This window comes from Epinephelus fuscoguttatus, linkage group LG6, assembly GCF_011397635.1.
Source record: "Epinephelus fuscoguttatus linkage group LG6, E.fuscoguttatus.final_Chr_v1".
In the NCBI taxonomy this organism is placed as follows: Eukaryota; Metazoa; Chordata; class Actinopteri; order Perciformes; family Serranidae; genus Epinephelus; species Epinephelus fuscoguttatus.
Window position 1 is genome coordinate 35,838,094 of NC_064757.1, and position 9,783 is coordinate 35,847,876.

Genomic DNA, 9,783 nt, shown 5'->3' on the forward strand with positions numbered 1-9,783 from the left:
ATTAGAAAGAAAATTTGTTTTAAAAAAAACTGCAGCAGTCGTCAGAGAAGAGAAGTCGTGATGAGAGATGGTGGACATTCGATGTTTAATCATAGCCCTTTGTGTTAAAAACTCTTTTGTAAAATGCTGTTACCTTTTTAAATTAAATAGCCTTGACTCAGAAACTCAAATAAGTAATGGGAGCTGTCATGAATCAGGCATAATTTGGACAGGTACAGATGGCATTTAAAACGAGGAACGGCTACAGATGGCATTTAAAACGAGGAGCCATGTAGCACAAGAAGCAAAAGCAGTTATTCTAAAAGCAATGCATCAAATCAAAGTGACAAAGTAGATATGAAGGGCAAAACTGTTTATTATGCACAGCAGCCAGTGAAAAGTAACTGATGGACATTTTACAGAGAAACAGGTGGTGAGCCAGAGTTTGTTCTGCTATCTTGTCAGTATCTATGTCATGGCAGTGATGCGATGGAGTCTCAGGCAACATATGCTGTTTTAAGGATCACTCCAACATGTTTGCAGTCTTACTCAGATTCTAATAAGAGCATCTATATCGATTTCATCTTTTCATCTTTAGTACAACGATACCCCATGGCCTTAAAGCAAGGGAAACATCAGCCACCAGTCACCAGCTCCACTTCCAACAGCTTCATAATAACTGTCTTTTTAAATGTGTGTGTTTTTAACACAGAAACCAAAGATGAGATGTTACTTTAAAGAAGTTATGTAGCTCATGCATCTGAGCTATTTCTTGACCAACAGCTGGCTCCAAGAGATGCATGCAACATTTCAGAAGTCCCTTACGCACACTCATAAATCTGAACAAAAGCCAGGTGAAGACTGAACGCCTTTGTGATGAGACTTGGCTGACTTTGAACTTTGCTGCTGTGGGTTTGATGGCAAACAAGCGGAACGTGAGTGTTCCTTCAAAGGTCCAGTGTTAGGGGGATGTATTGGCAAAAGTTGAATATAATGAAGTATGTTTTCTTTAGTGCATAATCATTGAAGAAGAATCCTTGTGTTTTTGTAACCTCAGAATGGGCCTTGTATATCTACATAGGGAGAAGGTCCTCGTCTATGATGATCGCCATGTTGCATTACCATGTTTCCACAGTAGCCCAGAATGGATAAACCAAACACTGTAGGCACACTCTAGACAGGGCCATTTGCGATTTTTTAGTTAGCAGCCCCTCCACAACAAGAGTTTTGGGAAAAGCATACATTTTTATTTGGTATTTTACTGGTTTATATCACTGGGTCTGTTGATTTGGAGAGGAAGAGTCCACTGCAGATAATTTGGCTCACTGTTAAAATCTCCTGAATGTCTGGATCTTAAGGTGCTTTCACACCTGCTCTGTTTGGTTCCATTCAATCGAACTCAAGTTTGTTTGCCCCTTAAGTGCGGTTAGTTCGGGCAGGTGTGAGCACAGCAATCACACTCAGGTGTGCACCAAAACAACTGGACAAGACCCTCTTGAAGAGGTGGTCTCAGTCTGGTAACAAACAAACTCTGGTGCAGTTGGTTTGTGGTGAGAAGGTGTTCCGACCTGGATCTGAACCAACTGCAGTCACATGACACATTGTTTGGGTTAAACATGAGCATGTTACAGTCCTGGAGGATTATTAATGTGCACCTCCTCCTGTACTGCCTTAATATGCACATTCAGCACATCCAATGCATCAAAACATTGTTTTCTAGTTGGAGCCGCGCCTCGTTTTCAAACTGTATGGTTTGACTAAAATGAACAATGACAGCAATATAGTCCACGATGAGCAGCGCTAACATCAACCTGCGTAGTTGTCCCTCTATTGTGACATTAGAAAGTGTCACATTTATCTTGCAAGTGTACTCTTCTTCAACGTTTGCTTTACTTCCTGGATTTTTCCCACATGGAAATTGAGGAATTTGATTTGGACAAAAGCAAGACAACTCTAGGTCTGAAAGCACCGTAAGTTATCAGACAAAAACAGCGAGCTGGGTGCTGGGCTAATGGCCCTTCCCTGATATGCCAACCAGCGTCTCAGTAACCCAAAACTACTTTATTTGGTGTGTTTTTTTACCCGTTAAAATCACCTCTGTGAGAGACCTCTGTGGGTAATTTGGCTCCCAGTCAAAACCTCCCGGATGGCTGGAACTTAAGTTATCAGATCCAAATAGCAATAGAGACACACGTATTTGTAACGTGGAAGTGCTGTACTCAGTGTTTTTACCAGTTTAAATCACCAGGTTGTTTGTTTTGGAGAGGAAGAGAGTTGTCTCCGGTAAAAACCTCCTGAACAATGAACACTGAAGGAATTCTAACCGGTAGAACTTTTAGCAGGTTGTAAACTGCAATCCTCATCACTAGATGTCTCCAAATCCCTCTAACATACTGTTCCTTTAACATAGAAAGCAAATGTGAGATGTTATTTAAAAAACGCTATGGAGCTTGTGCATTCAAGCTATTTCTTGACAAATAGCTGGCTCCTGTGAATGCATGCAGCATTTCAGCAGTCTGCACTCACACTCATAAATCTGAACAAAAGCCCAGTGACTCTTGACAGGATGGCAAACAAGCATAATTTCCCAGTGCTCCCCAGTAAGTGTTCCTTTAAGTTAGCCTCAGAAACTTTGCCAATGTATGCGTGTATAAATGGAAGTCCTGATATGCGATCGTAAGCCCTGGACCTTTTTTTAATGGGTGTTAATGCAACAAATGTCCTCGCCATAAGTTTTATGGTTGAGGGAAAAGACCTCAGGAAAGGCAAGGCAAGACAAATGTATTTATACACTTATACATTTCATACCCAAAGGCAACCCAAAGTGCATTAGGGTCAACGCACAAGGAAAAAACAACAAAAGCAAGGAATCAAAAGCCCAAATATAATAATGTAAACAGGCAAAAGCAAACAGAAAGTTCAGAAAAGTTCAGACAATATGTGTTAGAAACATCATATGAATTTGGCATTGATTAAAGTGACCCTCCATCATTACAGTTAGGCATGAGTGATGCAGTTTACGGCACAGTATGGTGGTATGATGCATGAAGACCTCAGGCAGCAGCTGACTCTCCTGAGTCGTCGGACCTCTCACATGCCACAGAGCCTGTCTGCTCGCCAGCTGATGACACACTAGCCCTCCTGCAGCTGTCTCTGGACACTTTCCTGCCAATCACAAGTCATAACAATAAGTGAGCCTCAACCTTAACACGTCATCCCCACAGACAGTGGGGGAAGATGTATTCTGGAATGTGTCTGAGGTGTTAGCGCTGGAACGTTAGCACTGGTTGGGTATTTGTGTTGCTGGGTAAGGTTTTGGTGATTGATGATTTGAATGTATTTATTAGAAAAAGGCAGGATCGGAGTAGATAAATAGATAAATCATTTCATCTGGACAGAATGCAAAGAAACTTGCAACCACATGATGATAATTTCTTTAACAAAATCATTAAAGATAACACACATCATACAACTTTGACAGATTTGTGTCCAATTTATGAGGTTTTAGTCATGTGCATGTCCAAAGTACGGAATAAATTCAACATTGCATCACATTAACTGAGCCCCTCACAAAGTGTACTGTACATTTGAAAAGTAGGCTAAGTGCTGACTAAGATAAAGGCCACGTTTGAGTACTAAAAATATCTTCCTTGATGCAACTTCACATTTAATGTGGTTGGAGAGGCAGAGTAAACAGCTGATGTTAGTAAGAAGCTGAGTGAAAATGGTCATGATGTCACTGTATATAATTCCACATGGAGACACATATCTTCCTAATGGAAATAAAATGATATTGCTGTGTGATATATAAAAATATTTTAGTGATCATACAGTACACATTTTCAGTCCTTCTTCCTTTAAAATAAGCATAAATAAGTTGTCTCCAGTCCCGGTAAAGAGCCGGTGGTCGGGCGACCGTGACCCTGCATGCCATGATCTTTAAATGTTCCAGAGATGTCACATGTCATTTTGGTGTTGTAAAAAAAGTGCTGACATGAAAACCTAGTTGAGGAGAAAGTGATCTAGAGGTCATGAAATGGACCTCAGGAAGATAAACCCTTCAGAGGACAGTAAAAAGTTAACAGCTGCCCGGCTTCACTTGGTGTCAGAGAGGAGCTGCTATGAGAAGGATATTTAAGGAGGTGCCCAGAAAGTCTTAAAACATATCTGTATATCTATATAAATATTTGGACCTTCATCACCTAAAAACTGTCCAGGCTAAAGCTGCTCACTGCCCTATATATTCAGCACATGCCCCATTAATTCTTATTTTATGAGCACCATGTACAAGATAATAAAACAGAGTTATTTACATCACTGGAAATAAAAAAGTTAGGATCACATTAGCTGCTAGACACATGTTGTACACGTTAACATTTGAAGAGTGGTGCATGGTATCCTGCTTGAAAACCTAAATGACATGGTGTGTTGTGAGCACTCCTCCCAGGTCTGGCTCCAGTGGGGGGCCCCGGAGTCCCCATACTGGGCGAGGTACTCTTTTCATAAATGTGCAGTTTAATGAAAGTCTTCTTGAATCGCTCTTAGTCTGGTCCCTCCCCTGGGACCAGTTTGCCTTGGGAGACCCTACCAGGGGCTATTAGTCCCGGACAACACAGCTCCCAGGATCATGGGAACACACAAACCCCTCCACCACTAAGGTGGCAATTCTTGGGCACGTCCCACTGGTAGGAGGCCCCAGGGTAGACCCAGGGGAAGCCATTATATGCTTCAGTTTCCCATCCATGCTCTTGTCAAAGGCACCAGACTCCATTGAGAAAAACAGCAATTTTAGCATGCTAAACACAGCAGCTGCTGGTCGACTGCTGCTTCAATCAGTTAGTTAGTTTGTGTAATTGTGTGACTTTGGTAACCCCCAAACTAACCCTTTCAAATGCCAAAGTCACACAATAACATAAACTAACTAACTGATTGGAGCAGCAGTAGACCAGCAGCTCCTGTATTAAATCACTGTTTTTTTGAATGAAGTCTGGCTCTGAGCGGAATTATATAACAGCTTCATTTTCCTGTTGGATATCACTGAGTGCATTTATATGGACAGTTTAATTCCCTTTTCATTCGGAATGAAAGTTCATTCCCATTAAAAGTGATCTTGTAAACACCTAATCTGGAAATCCATCGGTAAAAAAACAACCTTTTTTTTTTTTACGTCTTTTACCTCTGGAGGCACAGCCCGGAGTTTTTCGACTAAGTGCAGGGGCCTCGGCGATCGCCCTTCACTTCCGGCGGTGTGCCCAGGGAATCGCCGTGCTGTTTACAAATACTTCGGGTAGAAAACCAGAGTTTAGCTATATATCACATTTTTCATGTCACTATATCACAGTGTAGAGTAATCTGATGTTTGTTAAGTCTATAAACACAATGATTGAACAAATGTTACTATTTCTGTGTGTTTTGTAATTAACATGTTTATTGTAGATTAGCTGGGCTAACCGTTAGCTGTTAACCTTAGCCGTTAGCAGTGTCTGTAATAACAATAAACTGTATAAAAATAAGGTAATAACTCATTAAACGGTCCGTGAATAAAATATTTTTTCCAGTGGATATCTTAGTTACAACATGATTGAGCTAGCAAAGCAGTTTTGTGTTGCTATGTGTGGTATTTATTCAGTTATGGGAAATCACGATGTCTAGAAAGCATCAGTGGCTGCAGCTGACAGGGACAGTTAGCAAAGCTAACATCAGGACGTCATCTGTTAAAAGCCTCCCGTTGTCAGATATGACATGAAACTACTCGAGTTAGCTCAATCATGTTGTAACTCAGACATCCGCTGGAAAAAATATTTTCTTCACGTTGATGAGACAGCGTTTTGGGTGGAGCGGTCGCTATGGACGCGGAGCTTGCTGTTTAGTAGGTACACATTTCCTGGGGACACCTGCACGTCTTGGCCCCGCCCCCTCCATTGTGATTGGCTAAAGCGCAACATCGTTCAAACTCAAAGCCCCGCCCTCCCCCCCTCTGTAGTTGTCTTTCACACAGGACTGCTGACACGACAGATTCTACAATGTAAATTGTAAAATCTGTCTTGATTAGTAAACACCTAATTCAGAATGAAAATGGCCAATGCGATTGAATATTCCGTTTCTAAATCTGAATGAAAGAATTTCTCGCACTTGTATACACTCATTCCCCTTTAACTTCATTCCAGTCTTTCTGCACCTTCTTGTTTCCTTGCCCTTCTGGCGTGATGACGTATATAGCGCACGCCACAAGATGGCAGCTTTGAAAAGCATGGTCTTCTATCTCCCTTCTCCGACCTTCTACCTCCCTTCCCCTCCTCAACAGAGGAAGTATTAGCAGAACAAGGTTGTTGTTGTACTGCTGCTTCAAGAATATAAGCAAAACAAGCCCGAAAAAGGCACTAAGAACGGCGTCATCAAGCATCTTGTTATCCGGAGCGAGGACTACAGTGTTTTCTTCCAGTAAGCGTAAATACGCAACATCTGCCCCGCCCCCTATCCAGTCAGAAACCTTCCCTGCCCCAAACCTTGCACGGACCCGAATAAAGGCAACTAAAAGTGTAAACCCTCATTAGGAATTAATATTTCCCATGTAAACTACCTGGAAAAACTTTAATTCCGAATGATTTCATTCAGATTTATTTCATTCCTAATGAGAAGCCATCATGTAACTGCACCCATTGTCTGACATTAAGGTGAAGCAGTGACAATACTCTCAATATAATGTACTCTTAAACTGATATTCATTTTTTTAGGTGGCTAAAATATGTTGTGTTGCTGAACCCTCCACAGCAGTATATTGCTTAGCTCAGGTGTCCCACTTCAGCCTGCTTCTCCAAACTCTGGGCGTGCTGACTGACATTTACTGTATGTAATACACTGTCTATGGACCCCATACAACCCCACTTCAGAAAAACTGAACTACTCTTTAATGGAGGTAACCAACTGGGGATATTTCATGGTGACATGACCCTGACCTGCTTCACTCACCAACCTCCTCATTAAAACATCATAAATACCCTGAACTCTGTTTTCTGCATGAGCATATGGATTGCTATTATTAACACTGAATGATTATTATGGTTATAATCACATCATTGTGAATCCCATCAACAAACAGCCATCAACGAAAGCCATTACAGACAGACTGTTTATAGCCGAGTGTGGGCAGCTCTAATGCTGCGCAGCAAACGCGAATCAGGAGTTCATTAGTGTATTCCTGAAACACAGGGGCTTAGTAATCAGATTCATGCCGTTATTGGCTTGCCAGACAGGTCTCACAGGAGCCTTATACAGTATCTAGCCCACACACCACTATAAACCTGCACAAGGCTCTGTGCGAGTGTTACCTTCAGCTTACATTACACAGGGGTATAATGAGAGATTACAGGAAAAGGCATCACGTTGATACTTATACGCTTATATATGTTATATCATCAAGTTAAAATGCAGACTGCAGGATGAAGACTTTTTTGATGTGTCCTCTCTCCCTCTGCGTATGTTCTCCTTCAGTTAGCAGTTTCCTTCATCCCAAAATGACTTTTGCCAACCAGCAGATTACACCTGGAGCTTGTCAGAACTTCAGCATCACAGGAAATGAGTTTTTCCTGCGGAGGAAAGTCACTGTGGCAACGTTGCATTCTGGTCTATCAGAGCTGCTGTCAGTGGAGAAATGATGGGCTTCTTCCTGTTTGTTACACTGTGGGGTCTCAAGAAGAAAACATTAATGCTGGCTACAGAGCTAGTCTCGATATGTGACTTCTAGGTGAGCTTAAGTCACAAAAATGAGAGCCTTAGCTTGAAATCAAGAACATTTAAGTCTTAAGTCTGTCTGGTTTGAATATACTAACCACACCAGCTTGAATATTCATGTATTTGGGCTGTTGATTGGATGGTCTCACCTACTGTGGGTAAAAAAAAAAAAGGATAATTCTCACAGCTTTAAAAAGACAGTGTTCAAATGCTGTGTTGTGTTAATGATCAGCATTTAGGGACAGACTCATAGTTTGCTTGAGGAGCTGTGAATTGAAACTTGATCTAACAGGACAGGAACTTGTTGTCTCAAATCACTTGACACTTTACTCACACTTAAAGGAGCTTTATGACATTCAGAGCGTTAATATAAGAGCTAACAACTATTTGCTATGTAAAGATAGTTGTTGTTATGGTGGGTCTTGTGAAGCACACATGTTAATGCATGTGAGTCCTATCCCACTGGTTAGCTAATTGCCACTGCACTGTGCTCATGCAGCAGTTAGCCCACTGCTGATAATGCCATCCCAAACCCACTGTGTTGTCACAGAGACATAGCGCCCACCCTCCGGTTCCTCTATGGTTAAGATTAGCTCTTTCTGCAGATCCTTTTCTGAAGAGTTCTTTTTGCAGCAGACATTCTGACATGTCATTGTAGGAAAAGCACAAGTGTATTCAGCAACATTAAGAAATAGGTGTATTCCACTTATTGGAGGCTCTGGTATTGCTTGAATAGCTTACTGGGAAATTTAATATAACTGAGCCATTGTTAATGTTCCAATTTCACCTGTGCCTTTCCTACTATGACAAGTCAAAATGTCTGCTGTGGAAAAGGTCTTTTTTCTTGCCATTGTTAAAGCTGTTCATGCTGTTAGCATCGTTAGCTGCTAGCCGCCAACTCAGCCATCCCTATTGAGAACTGTGTGCAGACAGCCTGAATCAGACTTTAAATATTAGATATACAGTTCCTTTAAAAACTGCACTACTTGGCCTAATTCCTTTTTAAAGAACACACAAAAAGGCAATGAGCAACTTTACAAGAAATGACCCAAAAAATAGCAAGGATTTAGTTAAAGTTACAGGCAAATTTCCTGACAAACAATTTCATTTTCTGGAATATAATTTTAAAAATACAGTTATAATAATTATTAATACTTTTTTCTGGGCATTTTTTCCCCCAGTTTTATGATAATTTTCTAATATTTTTTCCCATCTCTTTCTTTATCAGGTTATCTTTCTTGTCATATTTACTATTTTCTTGTAATTTGCAGAACATTTCTTGCTAGGTTCATCATCACCATTTTAGCACGATTTTAAAAGAAACCAAACCAGTTAGCTTTGGTTGTCTCTTAAGGTTTCAGAGGGTTAAGATAGCTTGTGGCATATGTATGTGTTGTATTGCAATACTGGAAATATTTCAACATGGACATCAATAATACAGTTTGGCCAGTTAGCAACAGGAAAGAAATTACAAAAGTGTGCTCATTCATGTGACTGTCCAGATTTAAAGGAACAGTTTGTAAGATTTAAGGGGATTTTGTGACATCACGTGGTGAGGATTACAGATTGCAACCAGCTGAAACTTCTCCTGGTTAGGATTTCTTCAGTCTTCATTGTTCAGGAGGGCTGAATTATCTACAAAGATCTCTTTTCCAGACCAGGTGATTTTAACCAGTAAAAACACAGAATGAAGTAATCTCCTGTTACAAATCAGTGTTTCTCCTGAGCTGTTTGGTATGTCACAAACAGGCTGCTGATCCAGCACCTGCTAATATGTGTTCACCCTATTGCTCTGATAACTTAAAAACCAGACGTTCAAGAGGTTTTATTCAAGAGGTTTACATTCTCACTCTGACCTCGTGACAATATTGACCTTTTGATCATAGACTTTCCACATGTGATATCCAAGGTACCCTGGGTGCGTTGGTTGCTGACGTTCTAGGACACCGTGTCAAGTTCTTCTTCTTTCAAGATACACTTCCGTTTTAACAGAGAATTTAACGTTTACATACAGTTTCTTTCAAATTAAACGCACTGCGTCGGTACAACACCACGAATTGACGTTCTTTTGTC